The 12,984-nt window shown below is 43.9% G+C and overlaps 1 long non-coding RNA gene across 1 annotated transcript; it reads left to right on the top strand.

Annotated features, from left to right (window-relative positions):
* The first annotated feature begins 2,115 nt into the window (after positions 1-2,115).
* Positions 2,116-9,549, top strand: LOC120323229. The gene is made up of 3 exons (XR_005563520.1): positions 2,116-2,248; positions 4,032-4,147; positions 9,343-9,549. It is a non-coding gene; the product is annotated as an uncharacterized LOC120323229 (long non-coding RNA).
* Positions 9,550-12,984: the final 3,435 nt, after the last annotated feature.

Here is a 12,984-nt window from a genome sequence, read left to right as displayed (position 1 = left end):
CACCCCCTGCCATGGGCAGGGACACCTTCCACTATCCCAGGTTGCTCCAAATCCCATCCAACCTGGCCTTGGACAATTCCAGGGATGGGGCAGCCACAGCTTCTCTGGGCAACCTGTGCCAGGCCTCACCACCCTCACAGTGGCAGGTAAGGTGGAGGTTCCCATCTCTTCTGGCTTTCACTCCTGTTTTTCTTACAGGACACAGTGATTTGGCCTTTGATACCAGTTTTCAGTACTGGAGACATGACAAAAGAGTCCAGCCAGCAGCAAAACCACGTCATGGACAGAGATGGGACTCAATGCCCACACCCATTTTTTGCTATCTGCATCATGCACCTTTCCCACTTGGGGTGCAACTTGGAGGGAGAAAAAAAGGATTGAATCAAATCCTGAATTCAGAAGCAGCTCTTACAGAGGTGGTGATCACAGTCAATGTATATTTTCATTGACGTGAAGAGTTTGTTCAGCCTGGATTATTTGCCAGCCACAATTACACAGCACAGAGATGACTTTAAACACAGGACCCCTCGCCCGTTCTGCTGTCTCCTGGGTAGGCAGGAGGCATATTAGGAAATTGCTCAGATAATGTTAAAGAGGATGGATTTGTGATTATGGCGTTTTGACCCACCTGGTAGCCTGCCCTTGGAGCTCTACTTAACAGGTCTTCCCTGTGTCTTTTCAAGCAGTTAATTTTGTGGCCAAGTCCCTGAACTCTCTTCCCATTCCTTTTTCACGTGTAGGGCTGTTTGCTTCTCTGCCATCCAGTCATCTGGCGAATGCTTGCTCAAGGACACCGCGGAAGATTTGTGCTAATAATGAAAAGCTTGAAGGGGGCAAGAGATTTTGCCCAGGAAAAATAATGTCGATCCACTCTGTTGTGTCTCTGTCCCATTGAGAAGGGGGAGCTAATAACAGAAAGGTTAGCTAACAGGCTGGCTTCTTTCTAGGGGCTGTGGCCACGTGGATTAATGCGTTATATTAATCTAAGCAAAATTCTCAGCTACCTTGTAAGGATTCAGGGTTTTAAAATATTTGCTTCTGTATTTTTAGTTTACAAAGAGGGTTTTTTTTCCCCCAGTCTCGCCATCTCCTTCTGTCACAGGCTGACAACTGGGAAAAGAGAGCGGGATATTTCCGCACTGCTTCTTTGCCTGAATATCGGGATATTTTCAGCAGCCAAAGGAGAACACATTTCCAGGTTTGGGGGGGTTGAGGCTGGCTTTTTCTTTTTTTTTTTTTTTTTCCTTTGTGTGTTTGTTTCTCTTTGCACCACAAACCGCACGGAGGGGCCGGGAGGGTTGTGCATTACATAAGAGTGGCCCTCCACGCTTTAATGTGGGTCTGCGCCGTGCCATGCAGCGAACATAATGTGTCCTCCCAGGGACAATTTGCATAAAGGATAAATAAGAGAATCACAATGTGAAGTTTATTCATTTTTAAATCCTGCAGCGTTTGTGATTGAAGGCCCAAGCTCAGATGTTTTCCTGATGTGTACCATTAAGAGTCAGGGCTTTGCCTAATGTCTCTTCTGTTACTGCAGGGGGATGTAATGTGCAGTATTTCTCCACACTGGAGTATCATTTTCAGTGTATTCCACTCGGCTAGGGAGTGAGGAACTGCAGGCTGCATTATCTTGTACCGGGCCCACTCTCCTTAATTTGCTGTAACCGAGCCAGCACATTAAATACAAAACATATTGATGTTCTCTGAGAACCCTTGAGGGTCTTTACCCTTCCCTGTCAAAGGAACTGTGCAATCCAGGAGGAAAGGAAAAAAAAAAAGGCATTTTGCCATGGTGAAAATAGTTGCGCTGCTGGCACGGCTTGGCTGACATAACACTGAGCTTCCATTTACCTCACTTAGAGGGGAAAGTCATAACAAAAGCCATTTTACCTCCCGGCTCCAGATCAGGGTCAGCAGAGAAAAGTGATCTGAACCCCAGCTTGGGTGGTAACAAAGGTAACAACGGTGCTAATACTGCACACTCCTAAATTTGCTGAAGTCACAGAATCATAGAATGATTCAGGTTGGAAAAGACCCTTAAGATCATAGAACCGTGTAATATTTTGTGTTAAGCGACCCCAAAGATCCTCTAACTCCAACCATTAACCTGACATTGCCAGTTCCCCCACCAAATGTCCACTCTCATGATCTCACAGATGAAATCTGGTGGTTAAAGGGTCTGGTTCTACATGGGGCACCACAGGCAGGAACCCATACAGGGCATCTCAGCAATTCCCTGGTAAAGGTGAGTAGGCTTGTGCCAACGTGATGACCCACGTTCAGATCTGACTTTGGTTGTCCTGTTTAAGGGCTAAGTTTCTTTTTGGGCCTGCTACCAAAAAAAAAATAAATAATACAAGTCATTATGGAGAACAAAAGCAAAAGTGTGCATGATCTGCCAGATCTGCCTTTGTGCCATCACCAGTAAAAACTGTAATAGAGGTACCCCAATACCCCAACACCCCACGTCAGCTTGCAAGCTCTAGCCCTGTGTAACTGCAGAATGTTGCCTTGCATTAACCAAAGTGGGTTTTGTGGGTTTGGGGACCACAATTTTAGCACAAAGCTTTTCAGCACGTTAAAAGGGAACATTTGAAAGTCCAACAACTAATTCTTCATCACCAGCAAGTCTGGGCTTTCCTCATCTTTAGATCTGAAGTCTCTGTGGTTAGAAGTCAAGTTGTTGCCCTTTGGCTTCTGGAGGTGGTTAACAGCATCTGCCTCATTGGCACCAGAACTGATGAAATGTGGTGGTTTGGGGATTTGCATCCTGTGATTGACAGTCTTTAGTGCCTGAGAGGGAATGAACTTAGCTAAAAGGTTTCCTGTATTTGGAAGAATTTGTAAGGTCTGTCGTGTTGGCTCTCTTGAGGTTCTCTAAGACAAGAATTTCAACCTTCCCATATTCAGAAGGTCTCTACCCCCAACCTGCTTGTGCTCATGTAACTTGTAAAGACTGGACACAACCATGGAGATTTCTATTTTATTATCAATTTTGGGTGAAACAAGGAAATAGGAAAAAAAAATAGCAGGGATACTTTTTTAGACTCACACACATGGATAGTAAGGTAATAGAGGCTTCTTTAAGAAATTAACATAGAAGTAGTATTGTTATGCAGTTTCTCTGAAAATTGTGTATAGTACAAATCTCTTTACTGATTACTCAGTTTACCAGGTAAATTCCCTGGGCATTCATCCATTTTTACATGAAATCATGTACTTTCTATTGGATTAACTGAGGGCTATCACTCATCTCGATCTCAGAAAGCCAGACCCAGAAGTGAAGGTTTGACACCATATCCTGCCATGCCTTTGAGGAGGGAGTTTAGGCTGCATGTGTTGTGTACATTTCTCTGGGAACAGCAACCCAGGGTTTCCCAGTGCCAGACCCAGTGATTTCAGATGACACAAACTTCAGCTTAAGACCCAGGATAGACCATACTGCCACAAAGCCAGCCAAAACCCTCCCTTCTTTTAGACAACAACAAAAACCCATAAGGAACATCTTTTTAAAATGTATCACTTTGAGGAGAGAAAAACCCCAAAGCAAGCCCAAGATAGAATTCCTAAGCTTGAGACATTGTCTTTTTTTTTGTTTTTTTCCTACTAAAAGCTCAAGTGTGGCTCATTGAGGCACATGATATTTGCCACGGGTAATGTTTATTCCAAACCATTTTATGCAGCTCTAACTGCAATCCTTCCAAGCCTGTGCAACGATTTGTTGTCAGTAGTTTTAGAAGGTGTTTGGGTGGTGAGATGGCACTGATTGCCCCCACAGCCATCACTTGTAGAGGGTTTTTGTGCCCCATATGTGGCATTTCCCTTTTGTGTGCTTTTTGGAGCAGAGGGAAAGATTTTATGTAAGTCAGAAAATATTTTGTGAAATAAATTCCAAGGAGGGTGGAGGAAGAATCTTAGGTGAGAAAGTGCTTAGGTGACCTTGCTATCATTTACAACCAGTAGTAAGGAACCATGTAGCAGTTGTTGGGTTTGGTTATTTGAAAGAATTTTTGTGGTTAATCCAACAGAGACCATTTTTCTGCCTGGATCAGGAAGATCCATTTTCCACCCAGCAAAGAGGGGCCAATTTCCCTGCTTGTGTGACCTCTTGAAGCAAACTGGTGCCATGAAGGAAGCAGAAGAAGTAAGTAGGAAATAAATTCATCCAGACAAGACACTGACTCTGTAGATTTGGGCTTTAGTGTTTATCCCGTGGTCTTTTCAAAAAGCAATTTTTATTGTTTGTTTGTTTTTATGTTGGTTTTGTGTTTATGCAGGTTTTGTGTTTGGATTTTTGTTTGTTTGGGTTTTTTGTAGGGGTTTTTTGTTCTTTTTTTTTTTTTTTTTTTTTTTTTTTGGTGGGCCAGGGGTTCAGCAGTGGTGGTTTTTGATGTTTGGTTTTCTTTTTTCACTGCACTGGGGTGATGCCCACGAGTCAGAACAATCGGTGGCTGCGCATTGTTGAGCTGCGTGGTGGGTCTGTTCCTGTGTAGAGGAGTCCATGTTGGGCAGCTGCTGGATCTGCCTCCAGTAGGTGCCACATTCTCCCATCTCAGCTCCTCCTCACCCTGAATTACCTCTGATTCCTCCCAGCCACTCCTCTCTCCTGGTGGACATCCCAGCTCTTATGCCGTCCCTTACCAGGCAGCAGTTGCCAGTTGTCACCCAACCACCCCCAAAACCTCTCCACAGGCAGACTGGACATCAGTGGGAAGACCAGCCCCATAACAGCAGTAACATCTCATCTGTTTAATTCACATGTAGCCTGTGGCCCCTGGAGAGGCTCTTCCAACCTCAATAATTATCCTGCTAGAGCAGCCAAATACCATCTCCAGTTGACACTAGTTCTTTACCTTACTGAGGCCCTTGTTTTGAAAGTTGATTAATGAACATACTGAAGTAGGTAAAATATTGTTGGGGACAGCTTGTGTAATGGCACAAGACAGCTTTCACTGACATCTCCATAAAACTATTTTCTTAAAATTTTTTTTTGTCTGTTTGTTTCCCTGTGGTCTCTGTGTGTCACAGAATCACAGAATGCTTTGGGCTGCAAAGGACATTTAAGACCATCTCATTCCATCCTCTTCCATGGGCAGAGACACCTTCCAGTGGACCAGGTTGCTCCAAGCCCTGTCCAACCTGCCCTTGAACATTTCAGACTCACCTCCAGGCTGGTGTCTGTACAATACCTGACACAATGGACAGCTTGAGTCCAGGGCTTCCTCACAGTGCTGGGAGGGAACTGCAAGAAATAGTTTAAGGTCAGCACTGGTTTTCCTTCTTTAGAGAGTAAATGCAACAGAATTTTATTATGTGAACTGGCTTGGTCAGGGGAGATTTCTTGTTACTCATAGCAAAATTCAGCTGGGGGAATTTCAGAAGTTCTCTCATAAGATGGGAAGTAGCAGCACTTTATTAACTCAGGCACTGAGATCCCTTTTACAGTGAGGAAGCTGGTTTTGAGTCTCTGGTGGCACTGAAATACAGCGATGATAACTTTTCTTCTCTCTGCTCCCACTGGTGCACTCCAGTTCTTCTCACTGGTGCCAGGACTCCAGGAACACCTCAGGAATGGTCAGGATTTAGATGCTGGGACACCTTTCCATCGAGACAAGGGATGCTATGTACACCTTTTGCTGTACTTTGCAACCCTCCCCCCACACTGAACCCCAACCCCAGGGTGACCCCACAGCCCCCTTCCAGAGCTACCAGCCCCAACATCTGCTCCAGGGGACGAGCCCAATGTGATGCTTGCCTGGCGAAGCAAATGTAAAAAAGAACCAGTGGAAAGCTCCAACATGGGCTTAAAAATTGAGTGGAAGATTCATCCATGTCTTCCCTGTAAAATACACCCCAAGTTCAACCTCTGCCTCTGCTTTCTCCCTCCCCACAACCCCTGCAAAGCCCTAACCCTCGTGGTTTAGTGCTATCCAGGGGGGTGTGTGCGTGTCTGTGTATGTCTGTGGTGGTGGTTTTTTTTTTTTCCAGAGTGACTTGTTTGTGCTGTCATCAGCCGTTGTTTTGGTAAATGGTGAGTTAAACAGATATATCCAAGCGTAAAATCTAAAAAATGTTCCCTGTGGGCGCCTGGGGGGTGTTGTTTGAAATCAACTACATATCAATTGAGCGGCGGCGAGCGGATCCGATGATAAATTCCAGTCCACAGACGCCTTATAAATTACATTTTTTTGTTCACGATCTAGCCTCATCTCAGCTCCCCAGAGGCCCTTAGACTGAGAACTATGATTGTGTTGGAGAAATGTTTGCTCAGCTTGAGCGATGCCATTAGTGTTACATGTGCCAGGCCGCTCTCGCCGGCACCCCCCCACTTCCACCCCTCCATCCCCCCCAGTCCCAATCCGATCCCCCTCCCTCTTCCTCCCTTCGACAAAATGCAATATGTGCCTGGTAATTTTTCTGTTCATTATCTCATTGTTTTCTGTAAGTACAAGGTTAGATTGAATTACTGCAGGCTCTATTGTCTATTTGTAATTCTCCTTCCATGCCGTGCTACTAATGAATGGGCAATTTAGTCAAATCTTTGTAACGGCTTCTTCTGTGCGTCAGCCACTTAATTACTCTGAGCTTTTCTCACTGCTGCTTTATTGCATGGAAACTCAGGCTGCTTCCAGGTCTTTGCTAGGGGAACTCCAGCTCCAAGAGAAGGGGAAAAAAACCCAACCATAACAATAACCAGCACAGATTATCTTGATTCCTCGGTGTAGCGGCATCCTCGGCACACAGGACTTTCCCCTCCCTTGCGGTTTGTTTGCTCTGTAGTTAGTGTTTTTATTGTGTGTGCACAGAGGAAACCATCATCGTGTAAATTAGTCAAAGTGCGTCTCAGGTGTGAAGGTGGTCGAGACCCTTTAAAGTGATGGGAGCGAGAAAAAAGGGAAAATTAATAAATGCACAGGATACGCCCCCGCTCCATGCAACTCCACTGAAGCTGAGGTGATAATCTCCCTCTATGTCAGGATCTCCAAAACCTGAATTTAGCTTGATTTTGCTACTGGGGCAGAAACTGTGCTCTTTCTGTTTGTTTGCAAAAAACATACGCTCACCTTTGTGTTTAAGCATCCAATATTTCGATCTGCGAACGAGGGACAGGGTATGGGAATAAATACATTTTAAAATCCATTCAATAGAATTAATCACGATTGTCTATAACTAGCAGTCAGATAGGTATGTGTAGAAAGCTTTGGAACAGCCCCCCTGTGCAATAATTACTCTCTCTTTTCCTTAATAAGAGGATACAAGGAATGGAAACGAGGAAATAAAGGAGTTTAAAAGAAAGTACTGTGAAATATAAATAATATTGTGACAGATTATCTCCATGCATGATCTGACTCACCTATTTAAATTCCTAAAGAGACTATATTCCTTTTTTCAATGACTGAAATACTTAGAGGCTGATGGAGTGCAGGATCAGGCTCAGAGTCATGGGCAAGTAGACTTGATGTGTATTTGAACTCCACTTTATCTGTGTGTTTAAAGTGGATACCAATGCCTTATATCAATCACACTTTTAACAAACTGTGATTTTTGTAACATTAGTTTAACATTTTATTTTTACCTTTGCACAAGGTTTATTGTTTTGATGGAGGAAATGCTCTAACAATCTCTCTCCAGTCCTGTTCCAATTTATATCTACATGTTGTTGAGTGAAATCCAAACTTTTGGTTGCACTTTATGGTCACATTTCTCAATTTTTATTTCAAAATTGGAACTTTGAATTTGAACTGGGATTCATTAATTTCTATCACCTTGACCTTTTACAGAGGGTTTTATATTCACATGACAGACAGGCATAGACTTCATATTGATTTTGCACAGAGGATCTGCATGCTCAGTGATCTAAAAAGACACTTAATATGCAAACAGTAAGTTCAACAATGACTCCTATGACTGGAAAAGAAATTCCAATTAAAATTCTATTTTGCTTGATTTTCAGGGAATGGACTTATCCCTCAAAACTGTTATGAATTGATAGGGAAGATCTTGCAGGCTCTGTAAGAGTACAGAAAGGTTTATAATAAATTACTGTAATTATTAATGATTAGAAAGGTCTTTTAAAAGACTTTCCAAAGAATTTTCCTATAGGGGAATTTCCCAACCCCTGGAGACAGATTGCTGAAAAGAGCTGCATGCTGAAAACTCAGCACAAAGACATTGTGAGAGACTGAGAGGTTTTGACTGATGCTGATGTTCATCCTTGACCCTGTAAGTCAAAACCTTCACCAGTCCAGGAGCAGTTGGCATGTGGAGAGGGGCTACATCTCCCCTCCACGTGGCACTGGGATGGGGCAGGGTAGGGTGTGTGCGTGGGACAATCCTCAGTGCCCATCTCACAAACTCCTGGCTGCTCTCTTATCCCTCGGCTGGGATTTGGTTTAACAGCTCTCATGGTGGGACCTCACTTGAGCTTCATGATAGACACGTGTGCCTTTAGTACCCCGCTCTTCCCCAGGCCAGACCCTAAAGGTACTGGCCATCCAATGCCTATTGCATACAGCAGGAGCTGGGTTCTGACTTACCGTGGGGAATCTGCTCCTAAAAGCTTAAATTTCTTAGATTTCAGTAGAAATCAAAAAACCCCACATTTTTTACGTGATTGCAAAAAAATAATTCACTGCACAGATACCACAGATTTTGGCCAGGATGCAAATGAGAGCCTTTGTGCCAACCTCCAAACCAAATCCTCATTTCATTAAATGTTCATTTTAATCCCAGCAGCGTGAGCAGGCCAGGCTGACTGTAGCTTTTGACACGCTTTTCTCCCTCTTGAGCCCTGGGGAAGACACCAAGGAGACAACTGTGGCATTGCAACAGAACGAGGGGTGATGGTTTTAAACCAAAGGAGGATTGAGTTAGACGAGATACAAGGAAGATGTTTTTTGCAATGAGGGTGATAAAACACTGGCACGGGTTGCCCAGAGAAGCTGTGGCTGCCCCATCCTTGGAAGCGCCCAAGGCCAGTTTGGACAGGGCTTGGAGCAACCTGGGATAGTGGAAGGTGTCCCTGCCCATGGCAGGGGGGCTGGAACAAGATGATCTTTAAGGTCCTTTCCAACCCAACCATTCAACGGCCCTGTGGCCATGGAATTGCATGGCTGTGCCACAAGGGGCTGTCCAGGTCTCACTGGACCAGCGGCTCTGTGATCAGTTCTGCTGCAGTGCTCGTTGTGCAGGAATAAGGGGATTTCCCCTGGCTCCTGCATCAGCGAGTGTTGGATTTCTAACCACCCCTTGCTTGTGCCACCCACAGAACTGAAAGCACCACATGCCTTCAGAAACACATATCATTAAATAACAGCTCATTTCTGTTTGTGTTTACAGAATAGCTGAAAATGGGGAGAGAGGCAGCCCGAGAGCGAGCTGGTGCCTTGTGGACTGAGATAGGCTCTTTGCCTGCTTTGTTATAATACTTCATTGGAACTGACACATTGATAGCCACAGTTTTTCTAGGAAGTGACCTTCATGCTGCCCATTGATTCCCAGTGGCCATCAACTCCTTGCAATTGGAATGACAGGCCAGGTTAAAGGTCAGTCCTTAAATAAAGCTTCTGGATTACTAAACACCTGAAGTTCAAATGAAAATGGAAATCTGCACCTCATTTTATGTGACATGTTACTGCTAATGACACTTCGGGATCTTAAACGGCTCCTGCTCTTTAACTCATGCACACGTTTCACTCGATAGCCCCTTAAACCACCTCCTTTCCCTGCTGCTGCTGGACCCTTCCAGGACAGGCAGCAAGGAAAAGCAATGTCCCTGGGATATATGGCTTCTGGGGGAAAAAAAGCTTTCTCAGGAAAAGACATCAGAAGCAATTAAAACATTTGCCTTTCAAGTGATGGCCAGAAACAATCATTCCCTTAATTAAGATTCACAGCAAAAGGATTTTATTTACATGAGCTGTGTGGCATTAAAAAGGCCCCCATTTGTACAGTCATGGAAGTTGGATGTTTTTTGTTTGCCTCTTTACCTTCTCCTCTAAATTTTTGTTCATTTTCTGCACCTCGACCTGAGTGGGAAACATTGGTAGACAAGACAGTGCACTTCTCATTGCATCTTCACAAGCATTTATACCATTCTATAAAGTTGGAAAAAAATACTTTGACAGATTCTGCTAATTTACTCCTACGATATTGTAACATCTCTAGTTTCCAGCTGAGATTAGTGTACCCTTGTGCCAGATGCAGTATATACTCCCTGTAATCACCGGCCCCAAAAATCACACTGGCTAGATAATAACATGAAGCTGTTTGCCCCAGGGTAGGTTGATCTTCTGCAGGTGTCAGAATGTGCTGGACATGTCAGCATGCCCATATTTCTTAATCCACAGGCCCAAGTGTTTAATAAATGACCACATAATAAGTTAGAGCTGCCCAAGGTTCCTTGCTGGCGCTGCAGCTCACTGGCAGGGTATGGCCTGCATCCATGGTCTTGATCTCTTCATCCAGTGAAAGATTGCCTTGTTCAAAATATTTGCCTGAAGGAATCTCTGGACCACCCTAAAGCTCAAGTCATGCCTGGAAATTGACTGAGGACTAGTTGCTTGGCCAAAGCAGGACCCAGGTCTGTTCTGACAGTCTGAAGTGTAGTGACCAAGTTCCCATGTCTCTCCCTTGCCTCAGGTTGTGCCAGGGGAGGTTTAGGTTGGACATTAGGGAAAATTCTTTGATGAAAAGGGTTGTCCAGCCCTGGCACAGGCTGTCCAAGGCAGTAGTGGAATCCCCATCCCTGGAGGGGTTTAAAAGCCATGTGGATGTGGCACTTGGGGACACAAGTTAGTGGTGGCCTTGGCAGTGCTGGGTTGGGTTTGATAATCTTAGGTTGGGTTTTTCCAAATATAAGCAATTCTATGATTCTTTCATTCTGCAAAATTTGTCGTGGGTACCTGTTTGTGTGAGATGATGCTTTTCTTGCTTCAGAGGATCAGCACTGGGGAAAACGGCTGGATGAGGAGGGAACACTTAATCCCAGAATCTCACAGGTCCTCTACAGCCTCAGGTGTATGCACTATTAGGTCACCTAAATAAAGGATATTTTGGAAGGCAGGCATCTGGAATATGGATGGATGCCTTATGGTGAGAAAACAATGTCAGAATGTAGCTTAAATTATTCCACAAGTTACAGGCCATTCTTAATACCAGAGACTTACCAGCAGGCACTGCATGGATAATGTGGATATGGCATTTGGGGATATTGTTTAACGGTGAACGTGGTGGTTCTGGGTTAAGGTTTGGACTCTGTGATCTAAGAGGGCTTTTCCAACCTTAATGATTCTGTGATTCTACCATCAGTAGCAAAATATGCAGCAGGTTATGTTGACTTCTACTTCAAGGTCCCTGCTGTCTCTGCCACTGCTCTATTGGGGGCCTGCAGGGACTTCACAGTGGTCATTTTGGGGGGTTTTCTGGTGCCCATCTGCAGCAGGAATAGCTTAATTGCTGTCCATGCTGGCATCTCTTGCCAAGGGGCCGGGGGCTGGGTGGAAAAGGCATTGAGTTAAGCTCTTGTTGCTGGATGTGGTGCCCCCAGGCAGCGGCTGTGGGAAGAGGGAGCTGCGGTGTCGTAACCGTCCAGGTGATGAATGGTCTCTCATCCCCTCCCCTGTCAGCCTGACACCACTCACCAGCACTAAATTAATCTAAACAACACTGTGCAGCATGGATACTGCCAGGGTTTGTTAATGCCCAGCTAATAAAGTAGGAACAGCAGAGCCACTGAGCATCATTTCATGAAGTGCTTTAAGCGCACGTTAAAGGGCTGGGAACGCTTACACCAAAGAGTGTGCTTGCTCACTGTCTGCTTTAAACATCTGTTAGTTTGGGTGGTGTTTCCTCACTGGGATTTCTGGTAAAAGCCCCTGAAATTTCTAAAAGCGTAGTTTAAAATAAGTAAGAAGAAAATTAACTCTATCCCAGCCAAAATCAGGGCATTAACTTAAAAAATAAGGTGATCTCTCAAAATAACCCTTTGGTTCTGTAAATTTACTAAAAAAAAAAAATTAAATCTAGTCTCACCTATTAAAATCTAAGGAAAATTTCTGTGTTAATGTCGGTACAGTAGAACTTGTCTCAAATAACCTTCCAAAAAATGTTTAAAATGTTTCCCATGGCCAGAGACCTTACACTGAATTTCAGCCAGTAGCAAATTTTTTGCAGCCAGTGTTGTAAATCAAAACTGGATTTCTAATGAAAGTGCTGACACAACTTTAACTGTAACAGTACTTTCAGGCAAAACTGTAAAGAAATTAGAGTCCTACACTCTGATGCCACATCCAGAACTGCATTTTTTTTACCTTCCTCTCAAATATCAGAGCAATGGTGAGAAATAGTGTAATCGTTGTGTAAATGAGAGCGTAGATATCTGCTATACCTAGTGAAATTCTACAATATAAACTCTTTTGTTAGAAATATCAGGAGATCAAATAGTCAATTTTATTATTTTTTTAAAAAACCCTGTCTGCAAAATACCAGCTCTGTGTGTGCAAGCAGCTACTCAGGTCAACCAGCATCCCATTTGCTCCCTGACTGGAAAACTGACAATTCTAAAATATTTAAAAAACAGTTACTGGTGGTTAAAAGCTGTTCCTGGCCCAACATCTAGACAGGGCATCCATTTGTTCTAACATTCTTGAAATTTGCGGGAAACTGCAAATTTTTCCATTAGTATCTGGAAATTAAGTACTGGAAACACATGACTCCTTTGAGGCAGAGATACCTTGACCTGGGTCCTGCTCCAACAAAACAGGCAAGTGATACAATTTTTGGAACATCAGTGGTCCCCAGAAGGGACCACTTGTGCATGAAAGTTTGCACAAGCACAGAGATGTTTTGAAGGACATTGACCTTTGGAGGTGTGTGAGCCTTGACCTTTCCATCACTTGGGATGTTATGGCAATTCAAAGTGGGGTTTGCTTGGAAACAGAATGAAAATTAGGATTCTGATGAAAATTTTAAACTTCTCAG

This window comes from Pipra filicauda, unplaced genomic scaffold (assembly GCF_003945595.2).
Source record: "Pipra filicauda isolate LSUMZ 115617 unplaced genomic scaffold, ASM394559v2 scaffold215_size1667880_pilon, whole genome shotgun sequence".
Classification (NCBI taxonomy): Eukaryota; Metazoa; Chordata; class Aves; order Passeriformes; family Pipridae; genus Pipra; species Pipra filicauda.
Note: the sequence above shows the minus strand (reverse complement) of the source record. Positions and strands in the feature narration are given on the sequence as shown.